Source organism: Lotus japonicus, chromosome 1, assembly GCF_012489685.1.
Source record: "Lotus japonicus ecotype B-129 chromosome 1, LjGifu_v1.2".
Classification (NCBI taxonomy): domain Eukaryota; kingdom Viridiplantae; phylum Streptophyta; class Magnoliopsida; order Fabales; family Fabaceae; genus Lotus; species Lotus japonicus.
In genome coordinates this window covers 89316088-89336590 of record NC_080041.1, presented here as the reverse complement: position 1 = coordinate 89336590, position 20503 = coordinate 89316088, and the positions used below count along the sequence as shown (strand labels likewise).

The window sequence follows — 20503 nt, the reverse complement described above, 5'->3', positions numbered from 1 at the left end:
TCACATTGAAGACATTTAATATTTGCTGAAAATTGTGTTTTAATAAGTGTAGCAAGAGTAGTAAACATTTCATAAACCTGAGATTTCTTGCTAATCGGAAACGTCCATAAAAAATCAGTGTGATCATCCAAAAATAAAACGTAATAACGATGACCAGCAGTACTTAAAACAGGAGACGTCCATAAATCACTATGCAAAATATCAAATGGTCTCAAAGTAATAGTTTCAGATGAACTAAAAGGCAACCGGACATGTTTGCCTAAAACACAAGAATCACAAACAGAACTAGAACACGAAGGTTCACAAAAAATAAGTTTAGTATTCCTAAGATGGTTTAAAGCTGAGGAAGCTGGATGACCAAGTCGATTGTGCCAGACACTAGAAGCAAGACCAGCAAAGGGAGAGGAACGAGTGACTGGGTAGAGGTCGCCGAGGCTGTTACATCTCAGGAGAGGCATCCCCGTCTGGAAGTCAGACACCGAGAATCCAAATGGATCAAAAGAAACAGAAACATTATTGTCAGTAGTGAGTTGTCGCACAGAAATTAAGTTTTTAATAATTCGCGGAGTGTGCAAGACATGATTGAGTGCTAAAGGTTTGTGAGGGGTAGGAATAGAAGTGTATCCCGAACCCTGAATTGGAATGCCCTGACCACTACCAACTATCAGTTTCTGATTTAAATGACTTAAATTAGAATAAGACGTGAGAGTACCTTGAGATGCCGCAGTATGGGACGAGGCGTCGGTGTCCATGTACCACGTGGTGTCTGGAGGAGTCAAAGACATGGTGTGCATGGTAGCAGCGATATCAGTGGGTGCTGGAGAAGCAGTAGCGGTGTAGGCCTGAGGACGCGGACCTAAAACGCTGGGTTGCTGCGGAGCACTCATGGGACGTGACCACTGAGATGTGGGGTAAGGACAAGGAGGCATGCCCCAAGGGGAAGGAGCCCAACCAGGGGGAGGAGCCCAACCCCAGGGATTCCAGGATGCCTGCGGTGGTGGGCGCCAGGGTGGAGGAGATGCAGCAGAGGAACTAGAGGAGCCAGATGATCCAGGATAACGGGAGTCACCTTTCTTCTTAGGTTTACCAGAACCACCCTGATAATTGCGATTGTGCCCGGACCCATAACGATGGTTGGAGTGGCCCTGATCGCTGCGGTAGGTGGGGCGCTGCTGAGAGGAGTCAACGGAGGCCTGTGGACGGGAAGCAGAGGTGTGCAAAGCAGTCTGAGAGGCCGGACCTGACATCCTGGCGAGACCAGATTCCTCTAGAATCAACATGGAGCGGACCTTGAGGAAAGGTGGCAAAGGCTCGCTCTGACGGATCAGGGTGGCAACACCACGAAAGGGCTCAGTGAGACCAGAGACCAACTGAAGAACAAGACGATGGTCACTGACTGGGGCACCAACATTCCGCAACTGATCAGAGATATGTTTCAGACGCTGACAATAGGCGGAAACATTAGGAAAATCCTCCATGCGAGTGGAGATGAAATCCTGGTCGAGAGCGACTGCACGAGAGTTCTGATTGTCCTCAAACATAGAAGCTATACGGTTCCAAGTAGCCATAGCAGTAGAACCTTTCTCCATAACAGTGGAGAGAAGGTCGAAGGAGATGGTGGAATAAATCCACTGTTTGACGGTAGAGTCAAGAGTGGCCCACCGAGCATAGGAAGCATCGGTGCGCGCAGGAGGCTCCATGTCAGCTTGAGGAATGATGTGGTGGAGCACCTGAGTGGCGTGAGCATGAGTCTCAAACAATTCAGCCCACATAGCATAATGATCCTTGTCTATCTCGAGTTTAAAAGGAATGTTGTTTTTGATATTGGTGACAGCAAGGGCCGGATGGAAATCCGACTTGGCAGGGGAGGACGTCGGCGGCGGCGTCGGCGGGGGAACCATAGTGGTGTCGCCAATTGGAGAACCCGTGGTAGAATCAGTATCAGCCATTGAGCCTGCTGCAAATAAAGAAGATGGGAATAATAATAAAATTATGGGGTTTTTTTTTTTTTTTTTTTTTTTTTTGAAGGTTTGGGTGGCAACCGGTCTGGGCGAACCGGATTGGGCTGGTCCGGTTCGCTGAAGTGGGGCTTGGAAAACGGGTCAGACGGGTTTGATGGACCCGGATCTGAAGCTGTCGGGTAGGAGAAGACAGCGGGCAAGGGGCGAAGCGGCAGGCTTGGGCGCGACGGGCAGGGGTCGCGGCGGCAAGGACGGCTGTCGGCGGCGGCGATCCAGGAGCGGTGTGGCCTTAGAGAGTGGCGGCGCGACGGAGGCGCTGGAAGAGGGACAGAAACGCGAGAGTGAAGATGCTCTCCAAGGGACGACGGCGCTGCGGGCAGAGGCAGGGAGGAGGCACGCGGTGGTGCAGAGCGGCGGCGCGAGGGAGGGCGCGGCGGCTGGAGAAAGGGGCGGCGGCGGCAGCACAATGGAAGAAGTGGTGCGGCAGCGGGTAGGAGTGAAGGGGCGGAAGCAGTTAAGGGTGAAAGAAAGAAGAAGGAAATTAGAAAATAAATTAGGTCAGAAAAGTGGATCTGAACCTGCTCAATGATACCATGAAGGAAATCAATTCCGTGAGTATTATTGATAATGAAATACCCTATATATACAACTTACCTAGTTGACTAACAATAAATATTAAACCCTAATTACAGGCGTAATTACAAAGAGAATAAATAATATCCTATTCTATCACTATGGTTCTTGGGAGTTATAGAAAAATTGCTCAAGAATCCATCCTATATTCATTACTATCATGTGTTGTGTGGTTCCTATTGAAGGGGAAAAATGCATGCACATTCAAATAGGAAGATCCTAATCCTATGTTGGCTATCAACAGATCACAAATGCTACACTCTAAATTCTTGAATGCTAAACAATCTCAAAAGTTGGGGATTCAACAAAACAAGAATCAGATAGGAGGAGAATTCACTACCAACCAAGAGGGAACATCCCAGTAAAAATCATGTGAAATGCAATGTTGATGCTGCTTCCAGAAAAGAATGAAAAAGACTATATACTAATGATTTCTATAACACTGAACCAAATACTGAACATTAGTATTTGTTTACTTCTTGGTATACACTCCTTCTATTAAAGTACTAGAATATCATTATTTTTAATTTTTATACTTAGTAATTTGCAAATATAATACTTGCCCAATTTAATAAGATAGCTATTTTTTGGTTTTTATGCTGTTTGTATTTAGATCATCGAATCTATACTAAAACACATATCTTTAGTATCGAATATTAAGGTGAATTATTGGACATTGAAAGCGAGGGAACTCTTAAAATATATTACTAATATAAAATAATTGGTTCAGAAGTTATATGGGGGCGGTGGCCGGCGGTTCAGAAGTTATATTAATCAAAGAGAAACATAAATTGTCTAAAGGACCATATTCTGATGGATTGAAAGCTCTGAATACATCCATGAGCAGGTTTCACAACTTAAAATCCTAATATGTGATATGACAATGTTAAGTATAATATTTTATCTATCTTTTTTCATGAATATATTTAAAGATTCTCACTGATTTAATTTTATTACATATAAAGAAACAGAAAATATCAACATGAAACAAATGTGAGTTTTTACATGAGATGGTTCAGATGGAGGTTTCATTCACCTACGGTTGGAGAGACATATGGCTCTGTCTTAAAGTAAATATTCAATAGAAGCAACAGAGGAATCTAGACTCCAGAATATTGGCTAAAAAGGCATCAATTGCATTATTAATACGGAGTAAAAGTTTCATTCACACGTGCGGAAATGGATTGGGAAAAAACAGAGATAGGAAAAAAAAAATAGATGTGATTAGTGATGTGAATTAAAAAGAAAAGAGATAAATGATAATTGATAAGTATAGTGAAAATGAAGTGTACCTGTCAATTAATCATAATTAATGTAATATTAAAAAATGATAAAAAAAGATTCATGTACCATTAAAACAGCGACACATCACTCTACACCACTTTCGTGGCTATTTGTGACGGCCACAAAGTGGTGAAGTTTTTTTTTTCTTTTATTTCCTACGTTGTGGTGGTCAGGAACTACATAAAAGTGAGTGTTGGAGTAGTCTACCACTATTTTATGGTACACCAATAGGGACTTTAGATGATTTTATAAATAATTGTAGTATGTATATTTAAATATCACATTCCATTTCTCCCACTCATGCAACCTTATAAAAACCGAGTACGAGGTACCACATTAGATGCGTAAGAGGTTTGCTTTGCTTTGCTTTACTTCCATTTTAGTAATAAGGGGTTGATTCCGATGGCCATTTCACATAATAATACATTTCTGGTGCATTGCTCCATTCATAAAAACCCCTTGATTGTCTCAGACAGTAATTCTCGTCACTACAACATCCCACTTTTCTCTGCTTTCAAGGTAAGTAAATAAGCATTACTCGTTCTCTTTTTGTTAATATGATATAATATTGCAGAGTAAAGGTCACTAAACTATTATTGAAAAGTATACCTAGATCTACACATACTTAAACATGCATTAATCAATATTCCACATGTTAATTTTTCACTATAGGAAGAAAAACGCTCATTAGCATTCGCTAGATGCCAGCTCTAACAAGACAAACCGACGCTATAGTTGATTTATCGTCGGTGTCAAGGTTGACGTTAGAAAACCCGAAGCTAACTTGTAGCGTCGTCCCGTGGCTGACGCTACAAAGTTATCTTTCTTCAACAAGTCAATCAATGGTTTTGCTATTCTGCCATAATCCCTTACAAACCTTTTATCGTACCTTGTGAGACCCAAGGAATCTCGAAGTCTCTTCACTTCATTAAGATCTGCCCAAGTTTTCATAGCCTCAACCTTGGAATTATCTGCTGCTACTCCCCCGCCTGATATGGCATGGCCAAGGTATTCTATACTAGATTGGGAAAAACTACACTTCTTCTTGTTGTAAATGAAAAAGATGGAGCTCAAAATCCTTGTTGAAAACTAGGATGTCCTCAATGAAGACTAGTACAAACATCCTTAAAAACGGTTTGAGAACCTCATTCATCAAAGCTTGGAAGGTGGTGAGAGTGTCTGTGAGACCGAAAGGCATCACCACAAATTCATAATGTCCTTAATGTGTTTGGAAAGCTGTCTTCTCAATATCTTCATCCTTCATACAAATTTGGCGGTATCCAGATTTTAAATCCAGCTTAGTGAAAATTGTAGCTCCCCCAAGTTCATCTAGTAATTCCTCTATTATTGGAATAGGGAATTTATTTGGGATGGTTACCTTGTCTAAAGCTCGGTAATCAACACAAAACCTCCCGCCTTTGTCCTTCTTAACCAAGATAATTGGGCTGGAATAAGGGCTAATATTGGGCCCGATAATTCCCACATCTAACATTTTAGACAAGAATTTCTCAATTTCTGACTTTTGATAGTGAGGGTATTTGTAAGGCCTTAGGTTAGGAATTTTCTGCTCCTTCTTTAAGATGAATGGCATGGTCAAGTCATCAAGCCCTCTCCTTCTTTCAGCACTTGCATAAAAGCTCCAAAAGACAATTCAGTTTTCATCAAAGCTGTGTCTCCTGTGATTTTGAGCACTTGCTCCCCTCTTTTAACAGTTAGCTCTAATCTGTCAAAATCTGCCTTAACCTCCCCAAGACTTGCTAACCAATCTAACCTCAACACCAAACTTATACCCTTCAGGTCAATCAAATAAAATCCCTGAATAACCTCTGACCTCTGCATTAACAAAACCAATCCTGCACACTACCACTTGCACCGGATTTTGTGTCCATCACCAACCTCACATAGGTAGGAGTATCCGCCAATGGTATCCGCAATTGGTTAAAAAGTTTATGGAGATGAAGTTGTGTGATGTTCCACAGTCAATCAAAACCACAACCTTCTGTCCTTGAAGTTCCCCCCTACTTTCCATGACTTAGTGGAAGTTAATCCAGCCATAGGATTGAGTGATAGCTGTAAGGATCTATAATTTTCCACTTCTGTATCCTCCACATCTTCTCCCCCGCCACCTTCTTCCTCTTCTAAAATGATCATACACAACTGTTTATTCTTGCAACGATGCTCCCTAAGGTATGGCTCATCACATCGAAAACATATTCTTTTTTTCCCGCATTACTCTCATCTCTGCTCCAGTAAGATGCTTAAAGTCTCCCCCTCTGTTTCTTCCTCCCTCCAATGTAGAACTAGACCCAGAACTGCTTCCAAGACTAACTTCACTTTTCTTATCAGTTTGAGGTTTAGAATCAAGGGTGACCACTTTACTAGCAGAATGGCTACGATAGAATCCACTGGTTCTAGTATAGTTGCTAGTCGTTTTCTTATTGGCCACCAAAGAATGGAGTTCAAACAATCTTACCTCAAACTGTATCTACTCCTTCAGCCCATTCATGAAGATCCCCCTGACAAAATCATTGAAGGTTGGAACCTTCGAATCACAGCCAGTTTAAAGCTCTCCTAGGATGGACTAAGGTTGCAGCGAACCCACCATTGATACCAGCTAAGTGCCCTTCCCTCAAGAGCGACCATAGTGGCTTGCATCCTCTCCTCTTTTGAAACCTCCATCATCAGAAAGTAACGTCCAAGCTTGTGAGTCCAACCATACGCGTCGTCGCCTGCGTAGATTGGGATCTCAATTTTCTGTCATCGCTCCCGGCCTTGACTTCCATCAGAATCGTGTTCGCCTTCCGCCTCGCTCCTATTAAATTGTGGTATGGTTCTCCCAAGGTTCTTATCAAATTGTAACTTGACATGAGAAAAATATTACACATTGGTATGTTACATTTCTCATGTTAACTCCTTTGTTCGGTCATCAAGCGCCATCCCTTCTTGTGTACTGAAGAAAAATGCAAATCACCATAACTTTGAAATTGCATTTGAATAAAATAATTCAAGTGAAGTATAAGATAAGCAAATGAAGAACGTGACTTCGAGAAAAATACCTCCCAGGGTGCATCTTCTTGGACAGGGGGTACAAAAACTATTGTTGGCCTTTCTACTAGAGCAATTCCTCTATACACTGCCTGCCTATGAAGCTCAATGAGAGTCTTCACCAGATGATCATATATTGATTTTAGGTGTTTTACATCCAAATGAGTGTTTACTTATCCTTTTCATTACCATATATATGTTATTTATGTTGCTGATGGATACCTACATATTTTACAGGGGCAAATCCGCTGTTTGGAGGACTGAAATCAACTAATTCTATCTTTGGGAAGTCAAGTCACATTTGGGTGGAAGGAGAAGGAATGCTTCATGCGTTGTATTTTAAAAAATCAAGTCATGGGAATTGGACAGTCCTCTACAACAACAAGCAAGTTGAGACCGAAACATACAAGCTTGAAAAACAAAGAAACAAACCATCGTTACTACCAGCTACAGATGGCGATTCACCAGCCATTTTACTTTCTTATCTGCTAAATTTGGTCAGTTTATACTTTATACTAAATTAATGCTATACTGCCTAAGCACATTTAAAAAATGTAGCCTTGGTTGCAAGGAACAGTTAGTTAAACTTGTATAAGTGGATAGTGAGGAAAATTTTTACAGTGCTCTTAATCTCCATGCCCTGGACTAATACACTGATCTGGCTAAGGTCAGCAAGTACACTATAAAAGCTCACATGAGATTGTGAGAAGCATCAATCAATTATTTCATGACATTTTAGACAGAATTCTTAGATAGCTAAAAATGTTATTATGACTCCACATGCTTCATTTAGTTACACATCTTGTGGATATAACAGTTGAGATTTGGAAAAGCAAACAAATACCTTAGCAATACCAGTGTGTTTGAGCATTCGGGGAAGTTTTACTCGGCTGCCGAAATTCACATCCCACAAGAGATTGACATCTTTACCTTGAAAACTTTAAACAACTGGGATGTCAATGGAGCCTGGGACCGACCTTTTACAAGTCATCCAAAGGTTTTTCTATAACAAAAGTATCTGCAAAGCAAAGTTTATCCTCTTTTAACACTATACAATTATTTACTCAATCTCAAATTCTTTTGATGTAACATCACAGAAAGCTCCAGGTACAGGGGAACTTGTTACATTAGGGGTGGCACCTGCTAAACCTTTTGTTGTTGTCGGAATTTTCTCCGGTATGCTCTGCATTGTACTAGAAAGAAAAGAACAAAAAAAATGTGTTAATTACTTGCTTCAAGTGTTGGATATTGCATAATATCTACAACACTAACGTTATTTTTCTTTTCCTCTACTTTTTCAGCTGATGGAAACAAATTAATTCATAAAGTTGATCTCAAACTCAACAGGTGCAGTGTTTGCCATGACATAGGTGTTACCAAGAGGCAGATTTGTTTAGAATTGTACTGGCTTGGAGTTATTGTCTAAACTCTAAACTACTTACATGAGAGTGAAACCATGCTTGTAAAATTTGTACATTGAGGGGTTCTGTTTTGCAGGTACAATGTGATCATAGATTTTCCACCAACCATTGATCTTAACAGACTTCTTAGAGGAGGCCCGTGAGTTCATATTTTTTGTATACGGTAACTATAAACTAGAATAAAAATTTAGAAAAGTTCTATGACATAGCATTTATAGTCTACATGTAGATTAGTAAAGTATGATAATGAGGATTATGCAAGGATTGGAGTGATGCCACGCTATGGTAATGCCAATTCAATCAAATGGTTTGAGGTGGAATCCAATTGCACCTTTCACATTATCAATTCTTTTGAGGATGGTCACGAGGTGAGTTATCTACACGCAATAAACTGTAAGATACTAACAGAACTCTTAGAAACATGGAAAAATAGCTCCACTAAAATTTTGAAAATATATATGGTGTGTTTTAACAGGTTGTAGTGAGGGGTTGCAGAGCTCTTGATACTATAATTCCTGGACCTGGCCCGAACTCAAAAGAATATGAGTGGTTTTCTCGTTGTTACGAGTGGAGATTGAATATGCAAACCGGGGAGGTTAAGGAGGAGGATCTTTGTGGAACCGAAACAGTTTATATGGATTTTCCTATGATCAATGAAAAGTTCATAGGTATTAAGAATAAATATGCATACACACAGGTAGTTGATCATGCTGCAAGTACTACTCGAGGTAACAATATAAAAGAAAGTTTACTTTTTATCTCGAGAATTATTTTTAGTCTTTCACACTTCATATATAAATATTTTGTAACATCGATTTGTCATTGGATAACTTAGACCGGCAAAATATGGAGGTTTGGCGAAGCTCTACTTTGAAGAATCACGTGCAAAGGTCCCTATGGTAAAGGAATGCTATGACATTAATCCCCCTTTTCTAAACATTCATGTGCTGCAATAATTGTCATAACCTGGATTTTGTGTATCAGAGAGACAAAGAGTAACCTGAAGAACCAATAAAGGTGGAATACCACATGTATGAGAAGAATAAATTTTGTACTGGAGCATCATTTGTGCCAAAAGATGAGGGTGTTGAAGAAGATGATGGTTGGGTCATCACTTTTGTTCACAATGAAGATACTAACACATCTGAAGTGGGTTGATACTACTCCATAGTCTGTATTAGTCTTACTGAGAGTTAGGACAATTTTTACACATTCACTAATTGCGTTTATCCACTCATTTTTTGTAGGTTCATATAATTGACACAAAGAAATTTTCTGGTGAGACGGTTGTAAAAATCACATTGCCTCGCAGAGTTCCATATGGGTTTCATGGAGCTTTCATGTCAATCTCATTCCAGACTGAGTAGAAAGTAGAAACACATTCTATATATCTAGTGTTTTAAATTGTGGTTCTAGTTTGATGACACTTGCGACGTGAATCTATATTACATTTGCATCGAAAATAAAAATGTTATATAACTATTGCAGTTATTGGTACATCTTTTATTATCAGTAGATTTTGATCCGTTCACGCTCCAGTTTCTCTTCTATCTCCTTTTCATTACTAGGTGGGTCATTTACACTTTAACCATAAAGAAAAACTTCCAAAATTGAAACCTCATTCCAAAACCCTAATCCAAGATTTCCTTCCAACTATCACCTGATGCTTGCAATGTTTTGATTGACCTATGGTTATTGGGAGTTATATACAAATTGCTCAAGAATTCATCCTCTTTTGAGTCCCTACTTTCATTACTGTTATGTGTTATGTGGTTCCTATTGAAGGGGGAAAATGCATCCACATTCAAATAAGAAGATTGTAATCCTATGTTAGCTATCAACAATGCACAAATGCTACACTCTCAATTCTTGAATGCTAAACAATCACAAAAGTTGGGGTCTCAACAAAACAAGAATTAGATAGGAAGAGAATTCACTACCAAGTGGAGACCTCCCAGGAAAGATTATGTGAAATGCACTGTTGATGCTGCTTTCAGAAAAACACTGAGCAAAATAATGAGCATTAATTATTTACCTGCTAGGGCCATGGCTCGTTTTGTTACTGTCACCACCCCATAGCTTCCCCCTTACGCTCCTCAAGTAGCGATACAACCAAGGATTCATTCAATGGCTTCAATACATTGTTCAATAGAGGAAATTGTTCACAGGCTTAACAATCTCCCTTAGCATGATAACACCAATTGGTTACCGAGAGTCATCAATTACACAAAAAATGCTATTGCTTTTGAAAAAAAAAAACGGTGAACGGGTATTTCTTTAGGGATTTCGCCAAGACTTATGACCCGAGTTCGATCTTATCTGAAGTAAAAAATAATATCTTTGTGACCAGGTGATAAGTGCCAAATTTACTTAAATTATCATATTATTATAATTGACACTTATTTGTTCTAAACATGTGAATTATCATTCAAATATCCTCATTTTCATATGTTTGTAAATATTTAGATTTTACTAGTATTATGCTTTAAATATAGTCTAAATCATGATGAATCTTTGGGTTTTGTTGTAGGGATGAATATCCAAAGAAATATGCAAGATTTGGTGAAGTAATGAGGGTTTTCAAGGTTTCTGGTCCAAAGGTGCTAAGCATCAGCCTATGGGTGCTAAGCACCATATAGATAGGGATGAAGAATTAAAATATGTCAAAACCATGCTTAGCATCCATAATGGGGTGCTAAGCGCCCTAAGGCAGTGGGGAAACCCAACTTTGAAGAAACAGGGTGCTAAGCGCCCAGGATAGGGTGCTAAGTACCCTGACCAGATCTAATCCTTATAAAGTGCGAATTTCAGTCAGATTAGAGAACCCATCACTTGGAAAACAGACCCAAAGAGAGAAAACTCAAAGGAGATCATCAAGGAAGGTCTAGGAGGCTAGAGAGAAGGCTTTGGAGCCGATTTCATCGATGGGGAACCGTCACGGATTCAGTTTTTCATCGTTCTTCTTCTCTTTTATGATTGTAAAGCTATCCATGGAAATGGATAGCTAATTTCTCATTTGTTGGGATTAGAACTAGTTGTTTTGATGCTCATGTAATCTATTTGATTTCTTTTCATGCAAATTTCTTGTTTCTATGTTAAAGAATCAATGGTTTTCTCTTTTGCTTCATGCTATATCTTAGGTTGATCCCCTTGGGTATTTTGATTGATTCAAACTTGTGTAGGGAACTCACACGTTCTTGAATCCGAACTAGAGTTAATCATATGTTTCTTTTCCATGATTCAATGATTTTTACCTTGTGCTTCATGCTTGTTTTGGATTGATCACCTAGAACATGAATTTAGATTTAATAGGATGGTGAGAACTAACTATTTAAATCTGAATTAGGTAAAATCATCTAATGATTCTAAGGTCTAGGGATAGGGTTAGATCATTAGTCTATTCAAACATCCATGCTTAATGCTACTCACTATTGTTAATCGATCAAGGGATTGAAGGTTAATATAGGGAGTTGATAATCTTCTACACTGGGGGACTGGGTAGTAAGATAAGAAATGGTGGGATGAATCAATTGCATAGAACGATATTTGTATGTGAATCAATAGAATACATAGAGGTCAAACAACGAAACTCTAATCCCAGCAAAACTATCTACCTTGGTGAATCCAATTACTTTATCTGCTTTATTTATATTTTCATGTTCTTAAACAAACCCCTAATATCTCTGTTAACCCTCATTTAAGTTGTTAACTATTGAACGGCGAAAGTATTACACCTCCCTGTGGATACGACAAAACTCTTTACTATACTACAATTGAGTCTTGAAAGGGATTCAAGAGTAATGTGGTAAAAACTCTTTCAACAAATTGGCGCCGTTGACGAGGAGGTGTGTCATTACTAATTGCATTGCAATAGTTTTCATTCTTGAATGATTGTGAATATAATGTATAGTTTTTGTTTTCAGCTTAACTTTCCTTGTTGTTACTAATCTCTTGTGTTAGTTAGCTAGTTCAAGAGGAGAAGCAACAAGAAGCTTCTGAATCACTACTTTCAAAATGTTTCAATCGTCTCAAACATACTATCCCTCCGAAGAGGATAGATTTCTAAGCTTGAGGATACCTTGGTGCAATTTATGCAATTGTCAATGATTAATCAAAGGAATATTGAGGCTTCCATCAAGAACTTGGAGGATCAATTGGGAAAGCTAGCTAACATGGTAGCTGAACATGGAAGAGGAATTGTTGAAGCACAAGTGGAAGAAAGTGAGGAAGAAGAAGAAAAATCAAAAAAAGAAGAAAGAGATCCAACCCTTCACCATTTACCGACTCCTTCAAGCCCTCCACAGGTAAAACATGATGAGGATGAGGTAAGCGTTGAAGATTTTGATAGCATAACACATCACCAATGCAATGATGAAATTATTAATGTTGAGCATATTGACTCTGTATTTGGTGATAGGCTTGATGAGCAAGTTCCATCAAATTCTTCAAAGAGTTGTAAATTTTCATTCATTCTGATGCCTGTAAATAGCTTGGCATGTGAATTGAATGTTGGTGAATTTGGTTGGGTTGAGAAAGAAAAGAAAAAGAAAGAATTTTTGATGGCTTGGAAGATTTTTAGTAGAACAATTGATGAAAATCAAGTCAAGAGGCCTAAGAAGAGGAAGGGGTTATATTATAACCCTTGTTTGTGGTCACCATGATAGTGTTTCCGTCAAGCTAATGACGTTAAACAAGCGCTTCTTGGGAGGCAACCCAGTGTTTTTATTGCTTTTGTCATATTTATATGTTTTCATGTGCTTTTAGAACTAGGGTAGTGATTTTGTGGAGTTTTGCTTAAAATTGAGTAACTTTGTGCTTCACATGTCTTAATTAGTATTTGAAATGTGTTCATGATGTTTGGAAGCATTAGAAATGAAGATTTCAAAATCTAGGTTATGGACTTATGGAAATGCATGTATTCTTGAGTGAAATTGGATTTTGTGGTATATCTGCTTGTAATATGTGTTTTAACTTTTGAACAGGTCCAATTTAATATATATAATGCATATGGCATGATGGAAGGTTGGTATGTTGAGTATTGAAGATTTTGGGTATAGAGGTTGTGAAGTTGTGATGAAATTCAACTCATTTTGTGTCCAAAACTGCATAAATTCTGCATAATGTTTCCAAATGGCATGAAATCATTATTGTTTTGGTGTGAACTTATGTCAATCTAATGTGCTTTTATGTTTGTGTTGTGTGTTTGCAAGTTTGAGTGTTAAAGATTAGGTATAATATGTTTTACTACTTTAGGTTGTAGGTTTTTAAGTGTTTTATTTAGGATTTGAAATTTTGATCTTGTGGATTGAGTACTTTAAAGTGTGATTTTAAATTCTCCACATGTTTCGCTTGATGTGTATAGATGGTTTGCTCAATTTTAAGGTAAGAAAAATGAGTGGATTGAAATTTGAGGTATTGAGTTGTGTAAAGATGTTAAAATGCATGTGATTTTGGCTTTACTTTGATCTTGTAAACTGTGATAAAATGTTGAAATTAAAGTTTGTCACAAGTTCAAAATGAAGTTAGACATGTATTTGACTAATTTTGAAGCAAGAACTATGATTAAAATGAGTTTTGGGGTATAAGGTTTTGAAAAGTCTTAAAAAATGCATTGTTTTTTGCTGCATAATTATGCAGATATTGAGATCTATCAAATTGATGCTTAGCACCAATATTCGGTGCTAAGCACTCTGAATTTCCACTCCAGAATGCCATTATCATGCTAAGCACATGTAAGGGGCGCTTAGCGCCACCCCCTTAACAGCATTGAACACCTTGTTTCAAACGAACATAACTTCTTCATTTCTCATCGGATTTGAGCAAATGATCACTCTTTGGAAAGATCTTGAAGTTTATTTTCATATGTAATTGAGTTTTTATTATTATAACACTTTTGGTTTCTCATTTCTCTCTTGTATTCTAACATGTTTCAAGTGACTATAAGGCGGATTAACAGAAAATCATATAGTTTGGCTTGAGGACAGTCCATTCCTCATGGAGGGAGTGAGAGATCAAGGATTTGAGGAGAGATCTTGGATTCAAAGCATTCACATCATGAGGGAGTCCACTTTACCTTGTTTCTAGTTTCTTTTTTAAATAGTATAGTTTTATATATAGCACTTGTGTCCTAGATGACTGTTGTGAGAATTGCTTGATATATGCTATAAAAAAATGAATGATTCCATGATTTAAATTGTGTGTGCACTCATTGATGCCATGACTTGATATGATTGCATAATTCACTTAGAATTCTTGAAGCATAAAATAAAGTTGCTTGAAAATCAGAGAAATTTTAAACTTTTTAGCCTGTGAGGGAGTGTTCCTATACACTGTGAGTTGAGAGAACATCACTGCTTTGCATAGTTGATTTTGTTTGAGTCTCTGATATCATTGGTTGCATGGAATTGATAGGAAAGGATCAAGGCATATTTTGTTCTATATATATAACTACTTAGCCAAATAGCCTACCTATGTCATTTAAAATGCATTTACTACCCCTTGAGTCTGAAAGTTAAATATTTGATTTTGTTCTTGATCATGACCCTAAGCCTAATAGAAAAACAATGGCTTCTCCTAAGCTTGATAGGCTAAGAGAGCATTCATTTGTGTGGGTTGTACGCAAGTTGGGGAGAGAAGGCTTTTGTGCTAAATTTTATGTATGCTTTGGATTCTACATCTTTGTATATGCTTCAAAAGTAAAAGAAAAAAAAAAACCAAAAAAATGTGTAAAAAACAAAAAAAGAATAAAGAAGAGATTGATGAAAGAAAAAGGTTAAGTTGAAAGAAAATGGTGAATGAGAGTTGGTTTAAATCAAGTTGAGGGGAGTGAATATCATGAAAGTAAGCTGTGACTACTCTCTAAGCTTGTTGAGTTTCTTTGCATATCTTGAAAAACCAAACTCTTTGAAGCCTAGCCTCATTACAACCCTGTAAAGACCTTAGTGATCCTTGATTGCACATGTAGTTTTGATGATTGTGGAGACAGGTAACAATCTTGACTTCTGTGATTCAGTGATGTACATGAGCGAAACACTGACCTTGCCTGATTTGCATGTCATATCTTGGCTTGATTGAGTGTTCCCTGATCAAAAGTAATTGACTGTATGCCTATTGAGTTCCAGGTTGAATAAGAAAATGTATCAATGTTATGCATTCTCTTGTGGGTATCATGTTTCTATTTTGGATCATTCATACAATATGTGTGAAATCTTGCAATTTGAACTTTGAAAATGTTTCAGTCATGCTTGTTTGATCACAGTCTTGACCTTTTGTTTGAGGAAAAACAAAGTGCTAAGTTGGGGGGAGTTGATAAGTGCCAAATTTACTTAAATTATCATATTATAATTGACACTTATTTGTTCTAAACATGTGAATTATCATTCAAATATCCCCATTTTCATATGTTTGTAAATATTTAGATTTTACTAGTATTATGCTTTAAATATAGTCTAAATCATGATGAATATTTGGGCTTTGTTGTAGGTAGAGCTGGGTATGCGGTTAAACCGCCCCGCATAGGCCCGCCCCGCGTAGGCCCGCATTTAAACGGGCCTCTGATACGCTGGTCCGCCCCCGCCCCGCGGATAAGCGGGCTGGCCCGCGGGCCACCAGCCAAATTAAAAAATAATAAAAATGCACTTTAAAACTAAATTAAAAATATTTTTTTTCATAAAAAACCTTATGAATGACTAAATTAAAAAATGAATGGATTTTTTTTCCAAAGTTGTCAAACTTTGTTGATACATAATAATTCATAATTAGTAATAATCATAGAAATCCAAATTCCACAGCAGAAAATTTTCACCGGAGCTCCATTCCCCGCCGCAGTATCACCTTCTCCGGCAACCGCAACTGCGGTTCCTCTCTCCGCAACACAGTCTATCAAAACCCACAAACCCTACCTCGAATCACTCCTCCACCAATCCGGCGTCGTCCTTCTCAGAAACTTCCCACTCCACACCGCATCCCACTTCAACGACCTCGTCGAGGCCTTCGGGTATGAAGAGCTTCCCTACGTCGGCGGCGCGCGGCGGCGTGGTTGATGGGCGGTGGCGCGGCGGCGTGAGGAAGAGAGGGAGCGTGTGTGGTGGCCGCGGGTGGCTGCTGTGCTGGGTGCTGGGCAATGAAATCAGATCAGATTTTAGAGAGAGAGGAATGGGGTGGCTGCTGTTTTGAGAGAGAGAGGAGAGGAACCAAAAGTAATTTAGGGTTTGTAATGAAATCAGATCAGATTTTAGAGAGAGGAATGGGTTGGACCTTTTTTTTTTGGTGTCTTAAACCTTTTTTTTTTTTTTCTGTTGGGCCAGTTCTTCATTTCAAGGTTTTTTTTTTTATAATGCGGTCCAGCCCGCAAAACCGCGGTTCAACCCGCCTGAACTCGCGGGTTGAGCAGGCCAGACTGCGTAGGCCCGCATTTAAACGGGCAACCAATCAGCGGGCCACAGCCCGTGCGGACTGCGGGTTAAGCGGGCCGGCCCGCGGGCGCGGGCCAATTCGCCCAGCTCTAGTTGTAGGGATGAATATCCATAGAAATATGCAAGATTTGGTGAATGATAAGTGCCAATTTTACCTAATTTCGATGAGTAACTTAGGCATTTATCCTTATGAATTCATGATAAATCTTGATCAAATCCTACTTCTTTTGATTAGAACTTATTGATAGGTGAACTTTAGGCTAAGATGTGCTTAAGTTTGATTTTAATCTCAACTTGTATTGTAGGATTGAAGATTCAAGGAAGAGGGCATGTTTTGGCAAGAAAAATGGATTTTGAAGATGTACTGGGCGCCCAGCGGCCTGCAGAGGCCGCCCAGCGCCCAAGGCGGTGCCAGAAACCTTCCCCTGAAGTTATCTGGCCGCCCAGCGCCCTGTACTGCGTTTTTTCAATATAAAAAGTTTCTCTTAAGAATCTGGTGAAGGGAACTTGAGGAGAATAGAACCCTAACAGAGGGAAACACTTGAGAGACAAGGAGAGAGGCTTAGGAGGCTAGAGAAGAGGCTTGGGTATCGGATTCGGCGGCGAGACATCGCGACGGTTTCGGTTCTTCTAATTCTTCTTCTTTATTTGTAAAGCTATCCATTTTCCCATGAAAATGGATAGCTAATCTCTATTTTGTTGGGATTTGATGTAGTTGTATGATACTTATGCTCTCTATGTGATTCTCTTCAATATAAAGCATGTTTCTAGTTGTTGATTTAATGGTTTTCTCTTGATCTTCATGCTATATCTTAGATTGATCACCTATGGTATTTTGTTTGATTCGACTTGTGAGCGGAAGCTACAACGTTTGAGTCCGAACTAGAGTTAATCACCTAACAATCTTAATTGCTAGACATAGAGTTAGGTTTGTTAGTCACTAAACACCCAAATTTCAGGATAACTTTCTTTCTTAATCATGTGAGACATCAATGTTTAGGATTAGAGAGTTATTGATATCCACTCATGCGAGACATCGATGACGTAGGGTTGAATTGGTGTAGATGAATCATATGCTTGAACATGTTATGTATTTGAATCACTAGAATGCAAAAAGGTCAAACAATGAAGTCTAATCCCAACAATTCCTCATATATGTTGTTTCTCTGTTAGTTTATTTGCTTTTCATTTAGTTTCATGTATAAACAATCAATCTCTTATGAATCCATCATTTAAGTTTGTCAACTATTGAACGACATAGTGTTACACCTCCCTGTGGATACGACAAAACCCTTTACTATACTACAATTGAGTCTTGAGAGATTCAAACGTAGAGTGGTAAAAAATCTTTCAACAATTTGGCGCCGTTGCCGGGGAGGTGTGCCATTACTTATTGCATTGCGATAGTTTTCATTCTTGAATGATTGTAAATATAGTGTATAGTTTTTGTTTTCAGTTTAATTTTCCTTGTTGTTACTAATATCTTGTGTTAGCTTGTGCTTTCGTTTTCATTCAGTCGGCTACTCAAAGAGAAAAGAGCAACAAGAAGCTTCTGAGTCACTAACCTCCAAAAATGCAACAACCATCAGTAAGAGATCAGGTAATATGGTGTGATATTTGTTTTAACACTCACTGTGTGGGTTATTGTCCTTTTCAGGAAGTACAGGTATCACCACCACCATATCAATCATATTATTCCCCAGAACAGGATAGGATTGCTAAGCTTGAGGATACCTTGGTACAATTCATGCAGATTTCAATAGTTAACCAAAAGAATACCGAGGCTTCCATCAAGAACCTAGAAAAACAAGTGGGGCAGCTTGCAACACAACTAGCTGAATATGATAAGGTGGTTGTGGAAACAAAAGAAATTGAGAAAGAAAATGAGGAAGAAAGTGAGGAAGAAGAGAAAAAATCAAAAAAAGAAGAAAAAGGTCCGACCCTGCACCACTTACCGACTCCTTCAAGCCCTCCAAAGGTAAAACATGAAGTGGATGAGGTAAGCTTTAAAGATTTTGATAGTGTATCACATCACCAATGCAATGATGAAATCCTTAATGTTGAGCATATAGGCTTTGTGTTCGGTGATAGGTTTGATGAGCATATTGCATCAAATTCTACAAAGAATTGTAAATTTGCAGTCATTCATATGCATGTAAATAGCTTGGCATGTGATTTGAATGTAGGTGAATTGAGTTGGACCCTTAAAAGAAAGAAAAAAATGAATTTTTGATGGCTTGGAAGGTTTTTGGTAGAAAATTAGATGAAGTCCAAGTCAAACGACCTAAGAAGCGGAAGGAGTTATATTATAACCCTTGTTTGTGGTCACCTTAATTGTGTTTGAGTCAAGCTAATGACGTTAAACGAGCGCTTCATGGGAGGCAACCCAGTGTTTTTATTGTTTTTGTTATACTTATGTGTTTTGTGTGTTTTTAGAACTAGGTTAGTGATTTTGTGAAGCCTTGTTTAACTGTGTGTTTTAATGTGCTTCACAAGCTTTGATAGATATATTGAGTGTGTTCATAGGCTTCGGAAGCAATGAAAATGTTAAACTTGAAAATTGAGGGTGTGACTTGTGAAAATGCATGAAAATTGAGTGAAAAATTGGACCTCGTGATATTTCTTTGAAAAAACTGAGTTTAAGAGTTGCTACAGGTCCAATTTGATGTTTAGCACGCATATGGATGATTGGTTTGTATGGTTTGAGTGTTTTTCAAAATTTGGGGTATGTTGTTGTGAGTTTCGGATGAAAAACTAGTCTCTCTTAGCCATTTTCTGCATAAACTGTGAAAACATGCTTCCAATTACTTATGAACCATCTCATGTGTGAATCAATGTTGTTTTTCAAGTTTAAGAATAGTTTTGTAGTGAACCCTTTGATGATGTGATGAAATTTCAAAAGTGAAGGTCAATTTGCTCTTGTGTGGTCTATGGAGTGTATCATGAGAAAATGTGCTTCAATTGTGTGTTCTAAGGCTCTCCACAAGTTTTAAATGACATGAATGAGTGATTATGAGGCCTAGAATGCAAGGAATTTGAGCAATGAAAAAGATGAGGTGTTGAGTTGTGAAATCATTAAATTTGACCCTTAATGGAACCTAGAATGACTTTTGTGCTTCAATTGCTAATTTTTAGGTATGTACAAGTTCCATAGGGTATTTGAATGTGTTTGGACCAAGCGGCATGTGCTAGAAGTGAATACATAAAAATATGGCCTATTGAGTTTCAAAAAAAGCATAAAAACTTGTCTTTGAAGCCTTGCATTGTGAATCTTTTATAAACTGTGCTTATTTTTGAATTTTAAGGCATGAACATGTTTGTAATGATATATGAATGTGTGTAAATCAATTGGCGTGACCGGGAAGTGTAAAACTCAAAATTAGACCAATCCAGTTGTGGTTTTTTAGTTTTCTTGAGCTTTTACACTGCACAGGGCGTCGGGCACCCATCTGATAGCGCCCAGCGGTCTGCAACTCTGATGCGGACCGCTCAGCGGTATTCAGAGGCCACTCAGCGCCACCCCTTATCAGCAATCCACTCTTTTATTCAAATGAGCGTAACTTCTTCATTTCTTATCGAATTTGAGCAAATGACCACTCTCTGGAAAGCTCTTTAAGTCTATTTTCATATGGACTAGGGTTGGAATTGTTTCAATTCTTTTATTTTCTCATTTATCCCTTGAACTCTAATATGTTTTTCCAGTGACTGTAAGACAGATTAACAAAAGAATCATACAATTTGGCCT

General features: G+C 38.4%; 1 pseudogene; it reads left to right on the top strand.

Moving 5' to 3' along the window:
• Positions 1-6264: 6264 nt before the first annotated feature.
• LOC130710960 (carotenoid 9,10(9',10')-cleavage dioxygenase 1-like) lies at positions 6265-9835 on the top strand (annotated as a pseudogene).
• Positions 9836-20503: the final 10668 nt, after the last annotated feature.